This window comes from Anabrus simplex, chromosome 4, assembly GCF_040414725.1.
Source record: "Anabrus simplex isolate iqAnaSimp1 chromosome 4, ASM4041472v1, whole genome shotgun sequence".
NCBI lineage: Eukaryota > Metazoa > Arthropoda > Insecta > Orthoptera > Tettigoniidae > Anabrus > Anabrus simplex.
The window spans coordinates 65,672,036-65,694,621 of NC_090268.1; the positions used below are offsets into that span (position 1 = coordinate 65,672,036).

General features: G+C 42.1%; 1 protein-coding gene and 1 long non-coding RNA gene across 2 annotated transcripts in view; one reads left to right on the plus strand and one right to left on the minus strand.

Moving 5' to 3' along the window:
- The window catches only part of LOC136871622 (uncharacterized), a 180,761-nt gene extending 164,445 nt beyond the window's left edge, over nucleotides 1–16,316 (minus strand). Inside the window, exon 1 of the long non-coding RNA XR_010859775.2 lies at nucleotides 16,178–16,316. This is a non-coding gene — a long non-coding RNA (uncharacterized lncRNA). The remainder of the gene's footprint in view (nucleotides 1–16,177) is intronic.
- The window catches only part of LOC136872163 (whirlin), a 1,631,916-nt gene that overhangs the window by 1,357,070 nt on the left and 252,260 nt on the right, over nucleotides 1–22,586 (plus strand). The window lies entirely within an intron of this gene.

Here is a 22,586-nt window from a genome sequence, read left to right on the forward strand (position 1 = left end):
ACCTGGTACTCATTTTTGGTGTAGGCTGAGTGAACCTCAGAGCCATATGCACCTCCGGAAGTGGAAATCTTATTTCTTAAATTTTACGACTTCCTGACAGGGATTCGAACCCACGTCCTTCCGGGCAAACCGAGCACGCCTTTACCGCCTCGGCCAGGCAGCCCCCAATATGTTCTCACACTTTATTGTATTTTATTTAGCTAAAATTCGTAGCTCATATCCCTAGGATGTTTTCAATATTGTATTGATTGCATGAGGTGCTAGAACTTTGGATTTTTAAATGAAAAGGTGCACAACTGGGGTTCGTATTGCACGTAAAATCGGAGTTCTGAGATTGTGATCACGGTCACAACAGTCTCGTAGAACTAAAACCTTCCTTCCTGTTCACCAAAGTTTTCTAAGTGAATACCAACGTGGGCTCCGTAACTGTGCTTGTACTGTGTTTCGGACAGCCTCCTCACAACATGAGCTGCGTCTCTGTCACCTGTTATATTTATCCAGTAACACACACGTAGTTAAAATACGTTAAAGGAAAGAAAATAAAACCGAGGAACTGAAAAGGAGGAATCGTAAACGAATAATTCGACCGAGCAGAACGTCATTCATTTCCTTTTTCAATTTGTTTTACGTCGCACAGACATAGATAGATCTTACGGCGACGACGGGATAAGAAAGTCCTAGGAGTGGGAAGGAAGGCACCGTGGCTGGTGTGAAAATGGGAAACCACGGGAAACCATATTCAGGGACTGTCGGCAGCGTGGTTCAAACCCACTATCTCCCGGACCCAAGCTCACAGCTGCGCGCCCCAAACCGCACGGCCAACAACTTACGTGACAAAGGCGAAGATCTCAAGATTGAGGTTTTAAAAGCCTCACTTTTTACAGATATGATATCTGTTGGGTTTATGATTCGTGAACGAGGAAACAAGCAGGGAAAAGTTTACGTTTCGTGACGATTTTGCTCCACTTTCTCATAACTGAATCACAACTGGCCACGACTGATGTAACCTCTTGAGCCGGATCGAGGTTACATGTAAGTCCATCGCGATATAAAGTACAGCCTTCCCTCATGTTTTAGTGAATTATTAGCCGTAAATTCACATACTTTAATTCTTTCTTTCTTTCTTTCTTTCTTTCTTTCTTTCTTAATCCGTTTACCCTCCAGGGTTCGTTTTTCCCCCGGATTCAGCGAGGGATCCCACCTCTACCGCTCAAGGGTAGTGTCCTGGAGCGTGAGACTTTGGGTCGGGGGCGATACAACTAGGGTGGAAGACCACTACCCCGCCCAGCCGGACTCACCTGCTATGCTGAACCTTGTGAGCGGACGGAAAGATTGGTAAGGATAGACAAGGAAGAGGGAAGGAAACGGCCATGGCCTTTACTAGGTACCGTCCCGAAATTTGCCTGGAGGAGAAGTCGAAAACCACGGAAAAACACTTCGAGGTAGTCCGAGGTGAGAATCGAACCCCCTCTACTCATTTGACCTCCCGAGGCTGTCCATATTCCCACGGATCCTGGCTCAGTTCGGTGGTATCTGACGGTGCTCAAATACGCCAACTTCGTGTCAGTAGATTTAGTGACACGCAAAACTACTCTTGGTCAGTTCATATCGTTTATGAAAGTCGAGAAAATTGGGGATGTTCCCTCTGGCTCCAATCATTAAGCCAGTCCCAATCGTTAACATTTGTATCCTTTATTCTGCGATCAAACGCATAAAAAATTAAATTATTATTCTTACACACATTACAAGTCTGTGGCAGACTGAAAAATATAGCAACAAATAATGTCCTATTTGAGGAATTTCGGTATGTCAGGGAGAAATAGTACGAAGGAGAGAGAATTCCAAAATATTTCTTAAGTCAAAGCAAAGCAAAGTCACCTCCGTACAGGCCATGAAGGCCCTTGGAGGAGTCGAAGGTAAAGGTTTCCGCCATTGTTAACCTCGGCGCGTGATGGGGTAGAGTGATTAGCTCCACGCTCGTCCGCCTTTGCCCCCAGGAATTAACCTGGTACTCATTTTTTTTTTTTTTTTTTTTTTTTTGTAGGCTGAGTGAACTTCAGGGCCATGAGCACCTCCGGAAGTGGAAATCTCGTTTCTTAAATGTTACGACTCCCTGGCGGGGATTCGAACCCACGTCCTTCCGGGCGAACAGAGCAAGCCTTTACCGCCTCAGCCAGGCAGCCCCTATTTCTTAAATCAGTGACGGTAATTATGATCAAAAAATTAGCTTCTAAAAAGAGCAAATAAGTACTTCTGGATTAATGTTATACAATGGAAATGACGTAAAAATGTAAATAGCCTATAGGGAGTGAGCTGGTGGACATAAACCCCCGTGCAGAAGGGTTAATAATGCCGAAAGGTTTGAATTCATGAATCGAAGTTCTAGTGAATACATAGTTCTCTCGTTCATCACCAGATGTCTCATTATGCACTACTATATTGAGAGTAGTAGTTCATGTCGTCATTTTTTCGCCAAATTTAGGGCATATGATAGAAAATAACAAGGTCATCAGATAATAAAACAAGGGGATGTTCGTGAAAAATAAAATCATGTTAAGAGAAAAACAGCATACGAAATAAAAAAAACTGAATTTTTCAACGCCCACAATCCTTTTCCTCCGATGGAGCAGAACTCTTTCTTTTTTCCTTTCTTTCTTTCTTTCTTTCTGTCTTTCTTTGTTTTTCATATGGGTGGTTCATTGGCTTCGTTTATTGACTTCGTTATAATGTGTAAATATATTACTCCGTAGTCGAAAGGTCAGCATTTGGATCTACAGGCTCAGTGTTCGATTCCCGGCCGAGTCATGGAATTTTATCCACATCTGGTTAATTTCTGTGGCTCGCCCACTGGGAGTTTGTTCTGTTTTAAACATTCCTACAGCTGACACTAACCAACATAGTTCCTTATATTACATCGACATGCATTTACCGTCCTAAACAGCCGTCGCCCACCCTCTTAAGAGGGACTGATTTTCAAAGGCTGAACTAGACTGAAAAAGCTACATATATAGATATATAAATGCATCATATTAACATCTTTATGAAATTATGTGAACTAAAAGCATCGTTATGTTTCTTCGTTGAGAGGTAGCCGGCACAATGTGAGTACATCACACGCTACATACAAACAATGTCTGGTTCACAGGCTATAAAGCCTGCTATTCTGCCAAGCCGTTCCTTGTACACATAAACATCACTTCAGTGGCAGTGATAATGATCCCGTAGACCCTGCCCATGGCTTGTGAGGGGCCCATGAATGTTTATTATTTCAGTAACTGAAGAGTGATGTTGCATATTGATAAAGCTACAGCATACAACACAGTGTTATTTATATTACAGAGGGTTATTCCAAACTTAGGCCGTCGTAGTGCAGAATGTGGGTTTTCCAATAATAACCTTCCCTTGCTACCACTCACAACAATCAACAAGGCTTTTGAAGTTATTAGCCAGTTCTGAGAACTCAGTAGTCAGCGAAGATACGATAACAATAACATCCTTCTTATCTAAACTCTAAATACTCTAACTCACGGCATTCAGTGTAGCTAAGTAGGCCTACGATGTACGGTTGAGTTATAAATTATTTGGCCCTAGAAACGAGATAATTTCTTAATATTGTGACGATCAGCGTGTTTTGGTTACTATAATTGGAATATGTATTGTGTGTGTGTTTTCGTACCATAATATAAATGTATTATTTTAATTTTATTTTAATTCCTTCGGATTTCACAACTAAACTGTGTATTATTATTATTATTATTATTATTATTATTATTATTATTATTATTATTATTATTAGGGGCTGCCTGACCGAGGCGGTAAAGGCGTGCTCGGTTCGCCCGGAGGGACGTGGGTTCGAATCCCCGTCAGGAAGTCGTAAAATTTAAGAAACGAGAGTTCCACTTCCGGAGGTGCATATGGCCCTGAGGTTCACTCAGCCTACACCAAAAATGAGTACCAGGTTAATTCCTGGGGACAAAGGCGGCCGGGCGTAGAGCTAACCACTCTACCCCATCACGTGCTGAGGTTAACAATGGTGGAAGCCTTTACCTTCCACCCCTCCAAGGACCTTCATGGCCTGTACGAGAGGTGACTTTGCTTTGCTATTATTATTATTATTATTATTATTATTATTATTATTATTATTATTATTATTATTATTATTATTATTATTATTATTATTATTATTATTATTGTCGTTGCTGTTCACTGTAATAATATACAACATTGTACTACGAAATAAACGTATAACTTTCCTTATCAGGAAACAAGGGGCCCATTTTCAATTATTGCGGCGGAGGGGGCGAGCTTCTTAGCACCGCTATTGGATAACCTATTACACACACTACAGGCTAATACTAAACTTTACACACAGTTATAACAACACATTGAAACAAATCAAAAAGAAACGTACATGAAACAACCTAGAATAAAGAAAATTGCCCTAATACATCATTAAAAACAAATTTAGTCAAACTCAGTGACAGACGGAATGAAATAACAAATAAGAAGTTGATCCGTCCGAGTACCGCTGCCAACAGTTCTTTATGCAGTTCAGATAGGGTGTCTCTGAGGTCATTGAGCAACGAATTTCATGTTTGAATTTTACTCACAAGAAAAGAATTGTTGTAGAGTGTGAATCTGTGATTTGGTATTTTGAGGGTTAGGTTAGCAATTCAATATGTGGTTTTCTATGAATTCCCATTCATCTTCTAAAAATTATTGGTTACTATTTTCTTAATGACACCGCAGTTGCTTTGTTCCTATACCAAGCATGTTCTTCTTTATTTTCTCCTCCTTCTTTCCATGAGAGTTGGGACCACGCCCTCGTTAGACCTACAAACCTGCTACTAATTAAGAGTCTAACACTCTGGTAAATATCTGGCGATGGAAGTCATCTACTGAGCAAACACCTGTAAAGAAGGCTAGGCCACTGGGCCGGCGCGCCGGCTTTGGTTGGTTGACCTCTCTACGTGTTCATAAACAGTGAGTGTCACGGCTGGTGAGCACAGCTGTTAATTCTCCTACGGCCAGCACACTGGTGCACGCCCGATTCATTACCACGGCCAGTGATGGTCCTGAATTTTTATTAATGCATTTCCGTGCCTGCTAATAAATATTACGAGTAATGGTGGCTGAATGTTAACCAGTTCAAGCTACAGATTCAGAGGGTCCTGGTTTCGATTCCTGACCGGGTGGGTATTTTAATCGCGTCTGATTAATTCTTCTGGCTTGGGGGCTGGGTGTTTGCATTTGTCACAACACTTCCCTCTTCATATTCAGACAACACAATGCACTACGAACAATCACAAAAACACGCAATAGTGATTACATCCCTCCATATGTAGGTTTGGTGTCAGGAAGAGCATACGTCCGTAAAACAGGGCCAAATCCAAATGTGCGACACAGTTCGCACTCGCGACCCCATAGAAGTCGTGAAAAAGGGCATTCTGACTTGAAAATGGGCCCGATCCACATTAGAGCAAACCCTAGGAAAGTGGAAAACTGCGAACTCCTATGGTAATTGTATAAAACACTTTTTCATAACATTATAATACTGTTACCATGTTATCTTTTTCTACTTGCTTAACGTCCCACTAACACATCGAACGTTTGCGACGGCGGAAGAATGTGAAAGGTCTGGGATCGGGATGATAGTGTCCGTGGCTTTAATTAAATTACATCCTCAGCATTTGTCTGGTCTGAAAATGGGAAACCACGGAAAAACATCTTCAGGGCTGGCGACGGCGGGATTCGAACCCGCTATCTCCCGAATGCAAGCTCACGGCTGCGCTACCCCAACCATATGGCCAACTCGGTACTTCGAAGTACTGTGTATATCTGAAATACACATAGTAGACGTGAACTCCACCAACGAAAGTTCAAAAGTTGTTCAGAGATATTGCCTGGGTATTTTATGTAAGAAACCCAAGATAGCTGCGTAATTGAATTCTTTACTTTTTATGATCAACTACCATTGTGTTTGTTTACATGAGATTTTCTTTTTCTTTTCGATCTTTTCGATCTAAACTACCCATGCATGCGGAACTCGTTGCAGTACCATTTGACTAATCCCCACAGTATAGCACTGTGTTCGTGTTGCCATGGTAGAGTTCAAGTCTCATGACTACATTGTTAGCTGTATGTAAATATCACGCTCAACAGCGAGTACCGTAGCCATAAATCAAATGATACTGAACCAATTAAACGAATGTGAAGATAGCTTAGGTCGAAGACCAAAGAAATTCCGTAAAAACAAACATGAAGGTAGCCGAATGTAAAAATGAAATTATTCAGTTATATCACCAGCGCTATAGCTTCCTTATACCAAAACACTCGACCAACATCCCTCAAAAAGCTCTGAAAATTTGTCGGTAGAGTTTTCTTCTGCCTTGTATAATAGCCAGTTCCAGACCAAACAAAAAGTCGCGAAGACTAGAAGGCCGAGGAAGATTGAATTGTTTTAATTCAGATTGCCTGAATTTTCGACAGTGGATCCAGAACAAGGAGAGTTTTGAGAAAAGAATTTACATCTTTTTATTCATTGAATGCATTTTAATAACATTGCATGGACATCTTAGAATCAACAATTCCCTAGAAAAATGGAATGGGGTTTCGTCCAAAAGAAAGGAATAAAAAATCAATCTTCAAAGACTACCAGCCTACGAAGCTGTACGTTTTCAAGCAGATAGTCAATGAGACATAAAAAGTGCAGAAATACTCGGTGACCGAAAATTTTCCATGAGTATTTCAACAAAAATGAATGTTCTGAAAATAAGTGCGGCCGGAGACAGGTGGACTGTCCCATTGGGTTTCCATGAAAATGTCGCGCAACGGAAGTGTGACTTACCGTGAAATCAAAGACGTGTTAGAGGGTCAATTCAACACAAATATATCAGGTGGCCCTGCAGCCTCGTATTTTCTACTTACAAGTGTCTTTCATGCGCAGATGATGAATGGGATGCCTAATCACTGGTTTACAAAGGAGCTCTACAAAATGTTGTATTTCGAATACGAAACAAATAACAGTCATTTTACTTCACGCGTTCTGTAACAGGGTCCATTTGTGAACACGCCAAAGATACAGAAACTGAAATTTAATAACTCATTAATTTATACACGTACAGACTCTCTGCGAGCTTTGGCTTCATTCCGACCAGATTCTCCATAGCTTAAAATGATGTCTGTGTATTCGTTGTTGCTGTACACAGTAGCCATTGCCAATATGATGATAGCAACTGTAGTGCAGCTGTGCGAAGCACCAGCCTACTACTGAGCTTTCGAAAACGACGCTTACTAATGGTTAGTCCACACCAAAGTTATAAAACAATGTTAACGAAACAAAGTTATTAAACAATGTTAACGAAACAAAGTTAATAAACAATGTTAATGAAAACATTTTTCAACTTTTGTTAACAAACATCTTCAACATTATGGTCACCGGGCGAGTTGGCCGTGCGCGTAGAGGCGCGCGGCTGTGAGCTTGCATCCGGGAGATAGTAGGTTCGAATCCCACTATCGGCAGCCCTGAAGATGGTTTTCCGTGGTTTCCAATTTTCACACCAGGCAAATGCTGGGGCTGTACCTTAATTAAGGCCACGGCCGCTTCCTTCCAACTCCTAGGCCTTTCCTATCCCATCGTCGCCATAAGACCTATCTGTGTCGGTGCGACGTAAAGCCCCTAGCAAAAAAAAAAAACCATTATGGTCACACCAAAATAGCTGTTAGTGAGGTTACAACTGATAGTGTCAGGAAGAAGATAATATTTACAGGTGCAGCTTTCATTATTTTAGTGAGGACAATTAGAGAAAATCGCAGACGCGAAGTATAGCAAAGAAAAATACTAATAAGGCAAGTAGAATTAAGTTTGGTAAGAACACTTATGTCTGTCTCTGTGGTGTAGTGGTTAGTGTGATTAGCTGCCACCCCCGGAGGCCCGAATTCGATTCCCGGCATTGCCACGAAATTTGAAAAGCGATACGAGGTCTGGAACGGGGTCCACTCAGCCTTGGGTGGTCAACTGAGTAGAGGTGGGTTCGATTCCCACCTCAGCCATCCTGGAAGTGGATTTCCGTGGTTCCCACTTCTCCACCAGGCAAATGACGGGATGGTACCTAACGTCAGGCTACGGACGCTTCCTTCCCTCTTCCTTGTCTATCCCTTCCAAGGGATCCCAGTTGTATCCCGACCCAAGGTCTGAAGCTCCAGGACACTGCCCTTGAGGCGGTAGAGGTGGGATCCCTCGCTGAGTCCGAGGGAAAACGGACCCTGGAGGGTAAACAGATAAAGAAGAAGAAGACTTAGGTCAGAACCTGTAATTCATGATGCAACAGGCTTTCAAAATTATGACTTCCAGTTATTGTTGACAGTAACTGAGTCTCAAATTGCAAGTGATGATACAGATCATCGGAAAGCCGGCTCCACTAATGACTGGCTACTTGTTTTTACAGACAGGCTATATTTTTTAAGATTCTCAGCAACTTGTGACATTTCACTTATATACTTGTCTAGAGTGTCAAGAAAAACAATTTGAGTTATTGTGTCTGTGGTGTTTGAAGCTTCATACAACAATATCAAGGAATTGGTAAAGGTACGAAATAAAGAAAATCTTAATTTAACCTACCTAGTTAGGATAGTATAATTTTGATGATATACAAGCAATTGTAGGAGGTTAGGTTATTCAGCGAGGAGCGAAGATGGAAATGAAACTTCATTAGAACACAGCTAAAAGAATATCATAGAAAATTAAAGGTACTGTATATTAGAACTTTCGCTTGGGATTTGATCGTCAATTTTTAGAAGAAACAAGAAATCATCGTATTCCGCGCTACAAATCTGCCTGCTCTAATTGCGTCCTTGCACGTGTGCGAACTGAAATATTACCGAAAACACGAAATGTTAAATAAAAGTTTCATTCACAAAAGTTAAAGAAATGTTTTTTATCAACATGCTCGAAAAGTTAATGAACACGCTATTTGTTTATTAACATACAAAAATGTTCATGAACATTGTTCATTAATAGCGTTTATTAATACAGTTAACGAAAACATCTTGCTGTGGACGCACCTCAACCCATGTGGGCGCATTTTACGGGTAGTGCTGAGGAACCTGGAACGGCTGTTATCTCTTCATAAATAACCTGCATCACTAATACCCCTGTAAGAATCAGTTTTATACATCCCATTCACCATCAGTGCATGCGGGACACTTATAAGGAAAAGGAACGGCGCTGGTTGGCCACCCGGTATACGTTTACTTATGGTCGAGGATAAGTACAGTAAAAGACGAATGGAAAACTCACTTTACTGGCTGGTGCCCTAGTAACACGGACGGCTAATTATATAGCCCGAGCATATGTTTCGGCACATAAGGTATTTTTTTTTGAAATTTCTTACACCATGAAACTTCTGGCCTAATTGTCCCACGCATTATCGGTCAGTATTTATTTTCAGAAGTCGAGATGAAGAAATTAATAAATTCCCTCATTTTCGACCTCCACATAACATTGTCTCCAAAGGCCAGAGGGCAAATACTACTGTGGTACAATCATATAGGGCTCACAGAGAGAGATTTCAAACGATCGGAATAAATATTGAGTTGGTCAAATCGCTACGGGGTTTTTAAAGAAAAGTTGGGGGTTCGGACCATTTTGTTATGTTAATTAAGAAAGCGTCAAATGCTCTATCATTAGACATCTTAATCGTGTATGTCGTTTGGTTTCGGAGTTATTGATCGCAAATCAAATCTCATGCCTCATCTTAAAGTCACTCCCACCTCCGGGTATTTAACTGAGGTCCAAAAATACAGGTTCTCTCACGTTCCATATTTACCTCAACCACTCAAACCTCGGATCTTTAGTTCTGGAGTTATGAGCCCGAATGTAACAAATATTAAACTAAGGTTCGGATGAATGTAGCCTAAGTTTATAGATGCTGTCAGGTCAAAACTGAAATTGAGTTCGAACCCCAATGCCGGCAAACCCTGAAGATGGTTTTCCGTGGTTTCCCATTTTCACACCTGACAAATTCTGGGGCTGGTGCGACGCATCTGCGTCGGTACACACTGCATAAAAGACTAAATCAGTCCTCATGACGCTTGGACGGCGAATGGCGTGGACATTGACTTTTGACGGGTTGTGTTACTTATATCACCGATTGGAAAATATAGCACCTCGTAATGTCCTCACAAGGCCGACAGATCTCGTCCCAACTTTCTATGATATATTAAGTCTTTAAATTCAACTCGGGGATCGATCTCATTTTCATTCGAAGAGTAGCTCGTAACGGCAATAGCCAGACTCCACAGGTGGTCATCAGCGCATACTGGTTTCAAGACTGCGTAACAAAAACTTAGGTTTCAGAATAGGGTCAAAGTCACTCTGTCGGGCTGAGTGGCTTAGACGGTTGAGGCGCTGGCCTTCTGACCCCAACTTGGCAGGTTTAATCCTGGCTCAGTACGGCGGTACTGAAGATGCTCGAATACGTCAGCCTCATGTCGGTAGATTTACTGGCAAGTAAAAGAACTCCTGCTGTACTACATTCCGGCGCCTCGGCGTCTCCGCAAACCGTAAAAGTAGTTAGTGGGAGGTAAGAACCAATAACATCATTATTATTATTATTATTATTATTATTATTATTATTATTATTATCACAAAGTCACTCTTGATCTCATGTCCTAGAAGGAATCCTGAGCTGCGATGTTCAAAATACGCAGTGACATGGGGCGCAGGCACATATTTAAGCATGGCGAAGGGAGAAATAAGGACCAAGCTCACAAACACTTTTTGGTCCCTTGGTTTAGAAGTCCCTCTGTTATAAACAGATAAAATGCAAAATTAGGAAGTATACCTATTTTAAATGAATTGTTATTTGCTTTTACGTCGCACCGACACAGATAGGTCTTATGGCGACGACGGAACAGGGAAGGGCTAGGAGTGGGAAGGAAGCGGCCGTGGCCTTAATTAAGTTACAGCCCCAGCATGTGCCTGGTGTAAAAATGGGAAACCACGGAAAACCATCTTCAGGGCTGCCGACAGTGGGATTCGAACCTACTATCTCCCGAATACTGGATACTGGCCGCACTTAAGTGACTGCACTTATCGAGCTCGGTTAAATGAATTGTTCACACCTGATAGTAACATGGAATGTGTTCTGGAAGTTGCCTCTATGTATAAGAATGGGTTACTAGGTTCTATGTCCGGCTCCTTGGCTAAATGGTTACCGTGAAAGCATTTGGTCCAAGGGGTCTCGTGTTCTATTCTCGGTCTGGTCGGGCATTTTAACCTTAATTGGTTCATTCTTCTGACTCGGGGACTGTGTATGTGTATGTGCGTGTGTCGTCCTCAACACTAGAATTCGCTATAGGTAGCGCCTCATCCCCTCAGCAGCGCAGGTCTCAATTCGAAAGATCAGCAGCAGGCCTCTCCGAAGGCCATACGTCATTATTTATTATTACCAGATTCTTAACATGAATTCGAAAGAGTACTGTTACTTTGGTATTCATTTGAGGAAAAATACGTACGTTACTAAAGATAATGAGGGAACTTCATATTGTGTAAACTTATTCTTAAAATTGCCTTTTAAAAAAAATATTGATAGAGGACAATTAAGCCTGCGTGGCTCAGGCAGCAGCGCGTCGGCATCTCACCGCTGAGTTGCGTGGTTCAAATCCCGGCGGGATAGGATTTTCTCCGGGTACTCCGGTTTTCTCCTGTCATCTTTCATTCCAGCAACACTCTCCATTATCAGTCCGGCTCCATGGCTAAATGGTTAGCGTGCTGGCCTTTGGTTACAGGGGTCCCGGGTTCGATTCCCGGCAGGGTCGGGAATTTTAACCATCATTGTTAATTTCCCTGGCACGGAGGCTGGATGTACGTGTTGTCTTCATCATCATTTCATACTCATCACGACGCGCAGGTCGCCTATGGGAGTCAAATCAAAAGACCTGCACCTGGCGAGCCGAACCACTTATGGGATTTCCTGGCATTAAAAGCCATTCGCCATTTCATTCCATTTCTCCATTATCAATTCGTTTTATCTCTCTGTCATTAACAATTGCTCCAGAGAAGTGCGACAGGCTTCGGCAGCCGGCACATTTCCTATCCTCGCCGCAAGATGGGGGCTTCATTCATTCCATCCCTGACGCGGTCAATGACTGGAAAACAGGTTGCAGGTTTTCATTTTTTTCAGAGAACAAGTATGTGAAATAATTGAAATACGATCATTCCCCCACCCCGGCACCCCAAAATGTGTTCTTGATCCGCCACTGATAGGATGAAACATTTAGTCCTCACTCCTTCATCTAGCACAATAGACTATAAATCAGAATCGCAATTACCCTCGAGAGGCTGTGTAACCCTGACCCAGAACACGTCAAAACTAAAAACACCTTAGCTGACTCGGTGTATCTCCGTCAACAGTCTTAATACTGTAAACACCAAACCGAAAATAGGTTCCTATGTGACATACTTCACTCATTACCAACAGATAAGGAAATGCGAACTGGACATGTCAGCTCTTGTTCCACACTGATCACTCTACTACGAGGTCATCGGGAATTCAGAAGAACAAGGCTGAGTCATACGGTAACAAGAACTCATGACCTAGATCCAACAAAACGTATCCTTATTTATGAGTAAGAAAGTATTTTTACTTTCATTCCAACAAATATTATACTCATTTTTATTAAGAAAAATATATTTACTTTCGTTCATTCATTCATCGTTTCCCACTTCTACTACAGTGCGTGTCTTCACGTACAAGACTCGGAAGTCAGCCTCAGTGCTTGATTTCTGAACTATACCTACATTTGTGACTAGCTGAATGCAATCTCCTCTTACACACGCACGCAAAAACATTCCTGGTTCAAGTAGCGGATCAGATTTCCCAAGCCTAGCTTCAGTTATCCACAAATGAACACATATATCAACATTTAATATTTAAGAGTATACCGCTGGATTAGAATCTGACTCATTGGATGAATGGTCAGCATTGAGGCCTTCAGTTCCCGGATTTTAATCGCGTGTGATTAATTCCTCTGGCTCAGGGACTGGGTGTTTGTGTTTTCCCAACATATTCATATTCAGACAACACTACTGACCACCACAGAAACACGTAATAGTGATTACATCCCTCCATATTATATGGTTGGCGTCAGGAAGGGCACCCGGTTGTAAAACAGGGCCAAATCCTCATGTGCGACGGAGGTCGCACCCGCAAGCCCACATAATGTGTGAGAAGCGGCAGAAAAGGAAGAAAAATTCAGCTGGATTATAAAATAAATCCATAAGTGAAGCCATAAAAATAACTCGTTTAGAAAATAGAGTAAGTACGAAAGCAATCAAACTTTTAGCTTTACGTTATAGGCTAGCTGACTTCATGGTCATGGCCACGAGACCTTCAGTTTTACGTGAAATCCGAACCACAAAAATCCCGCAAGCAATGGTGAGGATATGTGTACAGTAACCATATCAACAACAATTTGTTGTTATTTTTCCGTGGATATTTCAAGTATAAACATTATCTAGAAAATTTTTCCTGTCTTGTTCATTGTTATCGCCTTTAATATTTCCATCGAATCAGATGAATTTACAGGAATTTAAAGCGTGAAATTATCCTCTTACCAAGTGGCCGTGCGATTAGGTGCGCGCACCTGTGCGCTTCCATTCGATAGTGGGTTCGAAACCCATGGTCGGCAGCCCTGAAGATGGTATTCCGTGGTTTCCCATTTTCACGCCAGGCAAATGATGGGAGCTGTACCTTAATTAAGGTCACGGCCGCTTCCCACTCCAAGCCCTTTCCTATCACATCGTCGCCATAAGACCTATCTGAGTCGGTACGACGTAAAACAAATTATAAAAAAGAAAATATATCCTCTTGAACTAGTTGTAAATAAAATTAGTGAAGCAAAGTAGTACAAATGTAAGGAAAAAACTTTTCGTTCATTTTCAGGAACTGTCAGTAGTAGCGTGAGTTCTAAGCAGGATCAAACACGAAAGTAATACTTGAATGTCAACAGCATATCCCCCTGTGGGTGGGCGCGGTAGAGTAACACCCACGGTATCCCCTGCCTGTCGTAAGAGGCGACTAAAAGGGTCCCCACGGGTTCTTAACTTAGGGTCGTGAGTTGGTGACCACGGGGCCCTTAGCTGAGTCTTGGCATTTCCTTGGGAATCGTTCATTTTCATTTTCACGTCTTTCGTGGCCCTTGTCTTACTTTGACCGATACCTTCATTTTTCGAAGTGTCGGATCCCTTCCATTTTTTCTCTCTGATTAGTGTTACATAGAGAATGGTTGCCCAGTTGTACTTCCTCTTAAAACAATAATCACCGCCACCACCATGTCAACAATATAACTTTAAATTATGCAGAATGAGTTGTGTATTACTTTATATAATATTGCATAACTTTTTTTTGCCGTACATAGAGGAGATAAAATATCTTTAAGCTGTTTCACCCTGAAACAATTTCTAACTACAACCTCATAGCCGTGACTGTTATAAGAACACGTGTGATGTATCAATAGGGCTTCTGGCTCAACAGGCGTGAAAAAAATATTCGCTCCAGCAAACACTGTGGTACTCCTGGGGATGCAAGACGTTCTCGACCCTGCTACACTGAATAAATTTAGAAATACAAAATTCGCTGTCGTAACTGACATATTGCAAGCTGTCCACTTCATGGCCGTATCGATGATTATAATCAACAAATTAATCTAAAAAGCCTGAAGATTGTTACAAACACTGACTTTTTATTCATGGTACCTAGTGTTATTACAAAAGTATTTCACCATATACGCTTTTAAATATTTTAAATATGTACTTTAGTATATAAGTTTTTTAAACACAATTGTTCCAATTAAAGCACTTAAAACTATGTCCCATGGGATCCTAAAAACTGTTGTTCTAAGATCTAACTAGCAGTTTCCCGCTGGCTCCGCCCGCAATGTAGAAATTATGGTGTTGTTCGTTACTATCCTCACGGACGTATTTGCAAAGTTTCGAGTTAATGAAATAAAGCACACGATCTGCTGTGGTAATAGAATGTAATATTATGTCAACAAAACACTTGAAAATAGATCACACAAAGAAATTTAATTAAAGTTTCCTTGGAACAACACTACGCACCTGCTTCTTTGAATAAATTTTTAAAAAACAAACGCGTAGTCGTAAGTGTCATAAGAAAACATGTGTGCTGAAACTTGCTTGCAAGAAAATCCTCGCTTCCTTTTGAAGGACTTCGTCATGGAGACAAATGTACTCATAACTTTTCCCAGAATCTACCAATTTAAGTAGTTATTACCTCAAAAGAAAGCGCTTGATCCATTGAGTGTTTTTAGACCAAAACGAACTGTGTACCTCAATTAGAACAAAAAATATGATTGCTTCAATGAGAAAAAATGTTGAAGAAATGAGGTGCCAAATTGAATGTGCACTCATAACTTTCCTCAGAATCAAACAATTTGAATAGTTAAGAGCTGAAATGAAAGTGTTTGATCCATTGAGTGTTCTTAGGCAAAAACGAAGTCCGTGCCTCAGTTAGAACCAAAGATATGATTGCTTCAAAGAGACAAAAAAATTGAAAAATCAAATAATTTGAGGAAGGCGGAAGTTAAGTGATTTATAGTGCCTGATGACAAATATGTGCATGAATACTTTTCAGTTTAAAAAAAATGACGGAAATCGACCGGATAGAATGGCCGGACTGACTGACTTTAGTTTTCATAACTTTTTTTAATATATAGATGTGCTTACTGTCCAAATGTTCTTATCTAAGATATTTATATACAGCTGAAGATGACCACTAAGTGGTCGAAACATGTTCTGCGTGTGCTAATGTATTTTTAATTTTGCCTAAGGCAAAAGAAATAAAGTATCGATTAGGTGGCATTTTAGATTAATTTGTTGATGTAACTGACATAAGAAAATATGTGAGGTGAATTCGATGTATAATCAAGCCTTCTGTCTTGATAGACTTGAAAGAAAATCTTCGCTCCAGCAAACACTGTGGTACAGCCGGGGATACCAAACATTTTTTTATCCTGCTTCCTTGAATAATTTTTTTTAAAAACAAACTCGTAGTCGTAAGTGTCATAAGAAAACATGTGTGCTGAAACTTGCTTGAAAGAAAATCCTCGCTTCATCGGACACTGTGGTACTTCAGGTTACTATAATGGTACTCACGTTTTCGTCCGGCGTAATTCCTCCTCTGTCCTACTGAGCTAGAAGCAGCAGCACGCGCCGAAACGTGTCGTCGGAGACCGTGATGGAATCACTCACTACTGGCGCGAAGACTGGCCATGAACTGACTGTTCGCCGCAACTTCCTCCACTCTTTTGTTCGAGCTACTACTACCTCCTCCTACCTGTCCGGACAGGTGAACGAGTGACAGTGTTGCCAAGTCGAACAAATTACGTCACAGCTTGTTGGTCCGGCGAGGAACGTACTATAATATAGTAACGCGGCGGAAAACTCGCATTTAAAAAGACCGACAGATGATGAAGTTTGACCTCTAGGTAAGTAGCGACGCAGATGTTCACGATGGGACATTTTGGCTAAGTATGGTCCTTATAACGATGCACAGATTCCCCACTATGAATCTGAATTGCAGAATTGACGCGCTGCGACCTGCTTTTAAAATTTCATGTAATCGTTTTGACCTGAGTGCTTTAACATTTTGTAGCTCGAATTTATAACTACTGGCAATCTTTTAAATAAGCTGCCCATTCCCATCAGTCAAGCAGACGGCTTGTAGAGCCATTCGGGTCTTTTTTTCTTTCTTTTTTTCCCCAAGTTTGGTGGGAAACAAGGGAAGCTTCCGTTCCCCGTGACCCCTAGCTGCAGGTTTGTTCAAGTTGCGTTCATTCCAGCATCTGAGGTTCTATTTACATTAATGTAATGCCATTCCACAGTTGTTACCTCAGGTAGTGAGTGTTCTTTGAATGGGCACACAAGCTGAAGATGATTGGTTTGAATCTGGGTCGCAAAGAATTTCGGCGACAATTCTGAGAGGAGCTCATCATGTGGAATTTATCCACTCCTGGAAAATGATGTGTGATACCATGTATCTGTAATTATTACCACTCCTCCCGCACCCATCGCGCAACAACCCCGAAGAACCATGGCCTACCAAGCGATCGCTGTTCAGCCCGAAGGCCTGCAGATTATGAGGTGTCGTGTGGTCAGCACGACGACTCCTCTCGGCTGTTATTCTCGGCTTTCTAGACCGGGGCTATCATCTCACCGTCAGATAGCTCCTCAATTGTTATCACGTAGTCTAGTCCGCCTCCGTAGCGTAACGGTTAGTGTTATTAGCTGCCGTCCTCGGGGGCCCGGGTTCGATTCCCGGTACTGCCAGAAATTTAAGAATGGCAGGAGGGCTGGTATGTGGTTGAAATGGTACACGCAGCTCACCTCCAATGGGGGTGTGCCTGAAAAGAGCTGCACCACCTCGGGATGAGGACACGAGTTTAATTTAATCACGTAGTCTGACTGGACCTCGATCCAGCCCTCAGGTTCTGGTAAGAAAAACCCTGACCTGACCGGGAATCGAACCCAATTATTAGAGACTAGTATTTGAGCTACATAACCGAGGCGGTAAAGGCGTGCTTGGTTCACCCGAAAATATGTGGGACATTTCGAAAGGAGACTTCCACTGATGTAGAATCTGGCTCCATGGCTAAATGGCCTTTGGTCCAGAGGATTCTGGGTTCGATTCCCGGCCGAGTCGGGGATTTTGATCTTTATTGGTTAATTCTTCTAGCTCGAGGACTCTGTGTGTGTGTGGGTTTTTTCGTTTTCGACATTGGAATGCATCCACCATCCATCCTTACAGAAGCGGAGGTCCACTATAGGCGTCAATTCGAAAGAAGAGGTACCTGGTCCAGGGGTTCACCTAGCCAGCAGAAGAAATGAATGCCAGATTAATTTCAGGATCAAAAATGTGGCCGTACTACTCCATCCCATTCAGTATCGAGGTTACGGATAATGTAAGCATTTACCGTTCACGCTCCCATGGGCCTTTATTGACATGTGCGGAGTGACGTTGGGTTTGAATTAGCTTTTGTTCCACGGCTTAAAAAGAGACACATTCCTATAACACACAGGAAATTCAATTCATGCTACCAATTCTTTGATCACAGGGTGTCAAATTCAAACTGATGGGCAGACCATATAATATTGCCGACAGAATACAGCGGAACGCCGCTGGCGGCGCTGTTATCAATTTCAGCACGTCAAAACGAGGAGTGGTGATTCACGTCGGTACTGAGAAAGTGTGCGTAGAGTTTCGCGACATTACCTGCAACGATGCTAAAGCGGATTGACCCTTACTGGAAGGACTACATAACAAGCCCCGTTCCGATGTTAAATGTACCAAAGAATGTGAAAAAAGCGTTATTCTTGATATCAAAAAACGGGATTAGTGTTGTCTTGAATAAAAGAGGCAACTGGGCTTAATTCCAGAGGGGAAAACAGGCAAATACACGACCAGCCACCAGCGGTACACCAGAAGTGGTGAGGAAAGTGAAGATCCTTGTGTCAGGTGGTAACCATGCCCCACAAAGGACTATCGCACGTAAGTTGGGGATGTCTGTTTCAACAGTTAACACCATAATCAACAAGTACCTGGAATTAGAAAAGTGGCATAATCGCCGAGTTCACAAGCTGGTACCTCGTCACATTTTGGAACGTCGCAATAACGCAAGAAAGCTGTATGAGGGCTATTTGGAAGGGAACAGATGGAAAAATGTTGTAACATAAGACGAAGCATATGAGTACCTTAGTGACTGTAACAAACCCCGCTCGATTTACTACCGGCTTAGAGACAAAACAAATATCAAACCTTTTATAAAGAATGCCAGGAAAGTTTTCCAAAAGGTTTCATGATCAACGCTGGATAATGCTACAATGGCAAGTTAACCATTCGCCGTGTCGCTGATAATGTGAAGCTGAACTCTACAGACTATCATCAAGAGGTTTTAACTCCCATGTACAACACAGATATCGCAGCACTGTATGTTTTTTTTTTTTTTTTTTTTTTTTTTTTTTGCTAGGGGCTTTACGTCGCACCGACACAGATAGGTCTTATGGCGACGAAGCACTGTATGTGAGGGCGAAGTATCAGCTATGGATACATCAAGATAAAGCATGCAGCCACATATCTCGTTCGACTCGTCTGTTCTTAGAGAGAATGAAGATAGAAACTTGAATCCGTGCAATTCCTTTTACTGACGTTCCGGTGCAGGCACCTGTAGGGTTACCCATGGACTTCTGTGCATTTGGACTCCTAAAAAGGGCCTCAGGAAATAGACTTCCACGCACTATCAATGGCCCCTGGAAAGCCTGTCAGGAGCAGTGGGATAAGACAGAAAGTCTGCTGCAATGGAAATTACGTTTTCGGACTATATCTAGAAGTACTGGCTTTCCAATTGAGTATGATCGTTGGTGGACACATGTCTTGTCTTTTCATAAACTAATTACCTTTCAAACATCGTCCCCAGCGATCCCGAACGACCTTCTGTATTGAGTTGAAGAGCGATGAAGGACGTGAAGAACACCATATACTCGTATCTCACAAACCAATTACTACCGGATTTGGAAGAGAACAAGAGGTAACCAAAATATGTCTCGTAGAAAATATAAAAGTCAGGGGCTGGTGCAAGTAAGTGAAACCATTACCATTGCCGAGAAAACTTGGAGGTCTCATTTTAACAACTTGGGTGTACTCCATGCTCTGAAGTACAGTTAACATCAAACTAAGGCCGTGAGTTTTAAATATAACCACCAAAGGGACTAGGTGGCTTAGAATACATACTGTCGAGACTCCTCTACCGTAAATCATGTATCTAATTACACTTCACAATTACCGGTAGATACCGGTAGTATAAGCGAGTACACCCTCGAGGGAACTGCTTTGTCTTCTCCCAGAGTACAATATTAACAGTGCGATGAATGGATATACAGCCACTTCAATCATTAAAGGTTTGTGCGGCCCCGCGGTGTAGGGGGCAATGCGTCCGCTTCTCACCTGGCGGCCACGGGTCAGGGGGTTTTTAATTGTAAATGATTAATATCCTTGGCCTCGGGACTGGGTGTTTGTGTCGCCTTTAACGTTCTTTACCTCACATTCAACACTTTACACTTTCGCAATTACAATTACACGCAGATTCACATCATATGGTGCAAGTAGTGGCAGAAGATCTACCGAGGTCGACGCCACGAACAAATATATTTCTTTTTAAATCATTAAAGGTGCATAATTATAATATACATTATTTCATAGTAGTGTGTCCTAAACTTCTTAGTGAAAAGAGAATTCCTGAAGTACTAGCCAGGAGTGCCATTCACATTTTGATAAAAAAAAAAATCATACATTGTATGCCCCTTTTCAGTGTGATTATTTCTTTTTTTCCCTTTTTTTTTTGTTTGTATATATAAACGGCGGAACTTTTAATTAAACTAAATAATGAAATGAGAAGAGCCTCCGTGGCTCAGGCGCAGCGCGCCGGCCTCTCGCCGCTGGATACCGCGGTTCAAATCCCGGTCACTCTACAGTATGTTAGATTTGTGCTGGAAAGAGTGGAGGCGGGACAGGTTTTTCCCCGGGTCCTCCGGTTTTGCCTGTCATCCTTCATTCCAGCAACACTCACCACTATAATTTCGTTTCATCTGTCAGTCATTAATGATGAGTGGGACAGGCCTCGGCAGCCGGCACAATTCCTATCCTCGCCGCAAGTTCGGGACTTCATTCATCCCATCCCTGACCCCCCAGTCATTGACTGGAAAACAGGTTGTAGGTTTTCATTCATTTCATCAATGAAATGATAAATTGATCACTCTAATAACGGAAAAACCGAACTCGATAGCTGCAGTCGCTTAAGTGCGGCCAGTATCCAGTAATCGGGAGATAGTAGGTTCGAGCCCCACTGTCGGCAGCCCTGAAGATGGTTTTCCGTGGTTTCCCATTTTCACACCAGGCAAATCCTGGGACTGTACCTTCAATCAATCAATCAATCAATCAATACTGATCTGCATTTAGGGCAGTCGCCCAGGTGGCAGATTCCCTATCTGTTGTTTTCCTAGCCTTTTCCTAAATGATTTCAAAGAAATTGGAAATTTATTGAACGTCTCCCTTGGTAAGTTATTCCAATCCCTAACTCCCCTTCCTATAAATGAATATTTGCCCTAGTTTGTCCTCTTGAATTCCAACTTTATCTTCATATTGTGATCTTTCCTACTTTTATAAACGCCACTCAAACTTATTCGTCTACTAATGTCATTCCACGCCATCTCTCCGCTGACAGCTCGGAACATAACACTTAGTCGAGCAGCCCTTCTTCTTTCTCTCAGTTCTTCCCAGCCCAAACTTTGCAACATTTTTGTAACGCTACTCTTTTGTCGGAAATCACCCAGAACAAATCGAGCTGCTTTTCTTTGGATTTTTTCCAATTCTTGAATCAGGTAATCCTGGTGAGGGTCCCATACACTGGAACCATACTCTAGTTGGGGTCTTACCAGAGATTTATATGCCCTCTCCTTTACATCCTTACTACAACCCCTAAACACCCTCATAACCATGTGCAGAGATCTGTATCCTTTATTTACAATCCCATTTATGTGATTACCCCAATGAAGGTCTTTCCTTATATTAACACCTAGATACTTAATTAAGGCCACGGCTGCTTCCTTCCAGTTCCTAGGCCTTTCCTATCACATCGTCGCCATAAGACCTATCTGTGTCGGTGCGACGTAAAGCAAATAGCAAAAACAAAAACGAAAAATCTTATGTCAAGATATATATATTTCTGAATGTTAGTTTGTTCACCAACTACCGTACTTGAAGTGTAGAACACTATTGTCATCATTTCCTTAAAAAATGAAAAATCGGCTTGCTCATCATCGTAAATACTTTGTGGTAGAAAACATATATATACGGGGGGGGGGGGGTTGTTCAAATGGAAAGGTACGAAACGACACTGTGGATATAATCGACGTCTTTATTCAAAAGTAATTACCATAGGCCTGAGCACAACTACTCCACTGTTTCATGAGCAGAAGAATTTCCTGCTCCCAGATTTCCTGTGGCTGTGACATGAGCCAGTCCTTCACGGTGATCTTCAGTTCGTCGTCCGAGGGGAAGCGCTTGCCTTTGAGATGATTTTTTTTTTTTTAGCGGACCAAACAGATTGAAGTCGCAGGGAGACATGTCCGGGCTGTAGGGCGGATGCTCAAGCTGCTCCCACTTGTACTTGGCCAGTACACTTCTGTGTGGCCGTGGAGACGTGTAGACGAGCGTTATCGTGGAGCAGAATCATTGCCTCCATGAACAGCCCCGGCAGTTTGCTCTTCATGGACTTGCGTGTCTCACAGTACACGCCACTGTTAATGGTTTTACCGTGCTCGAGGAATTCGATGAGTATCGGATCTCGGACGTCGAAAAAGACGGTGATCACCACCTTGCATCATGTCAGAGCACTCGCGCAAAGCGCACCACCACGCCGGACACTGCATTCACTTCCTTAGGGGTCGCACTACGTTATCCTAAAGCGGCGTATTCAAATTTCAAACGGTTTGGCTTTTACGACGTTTCGTA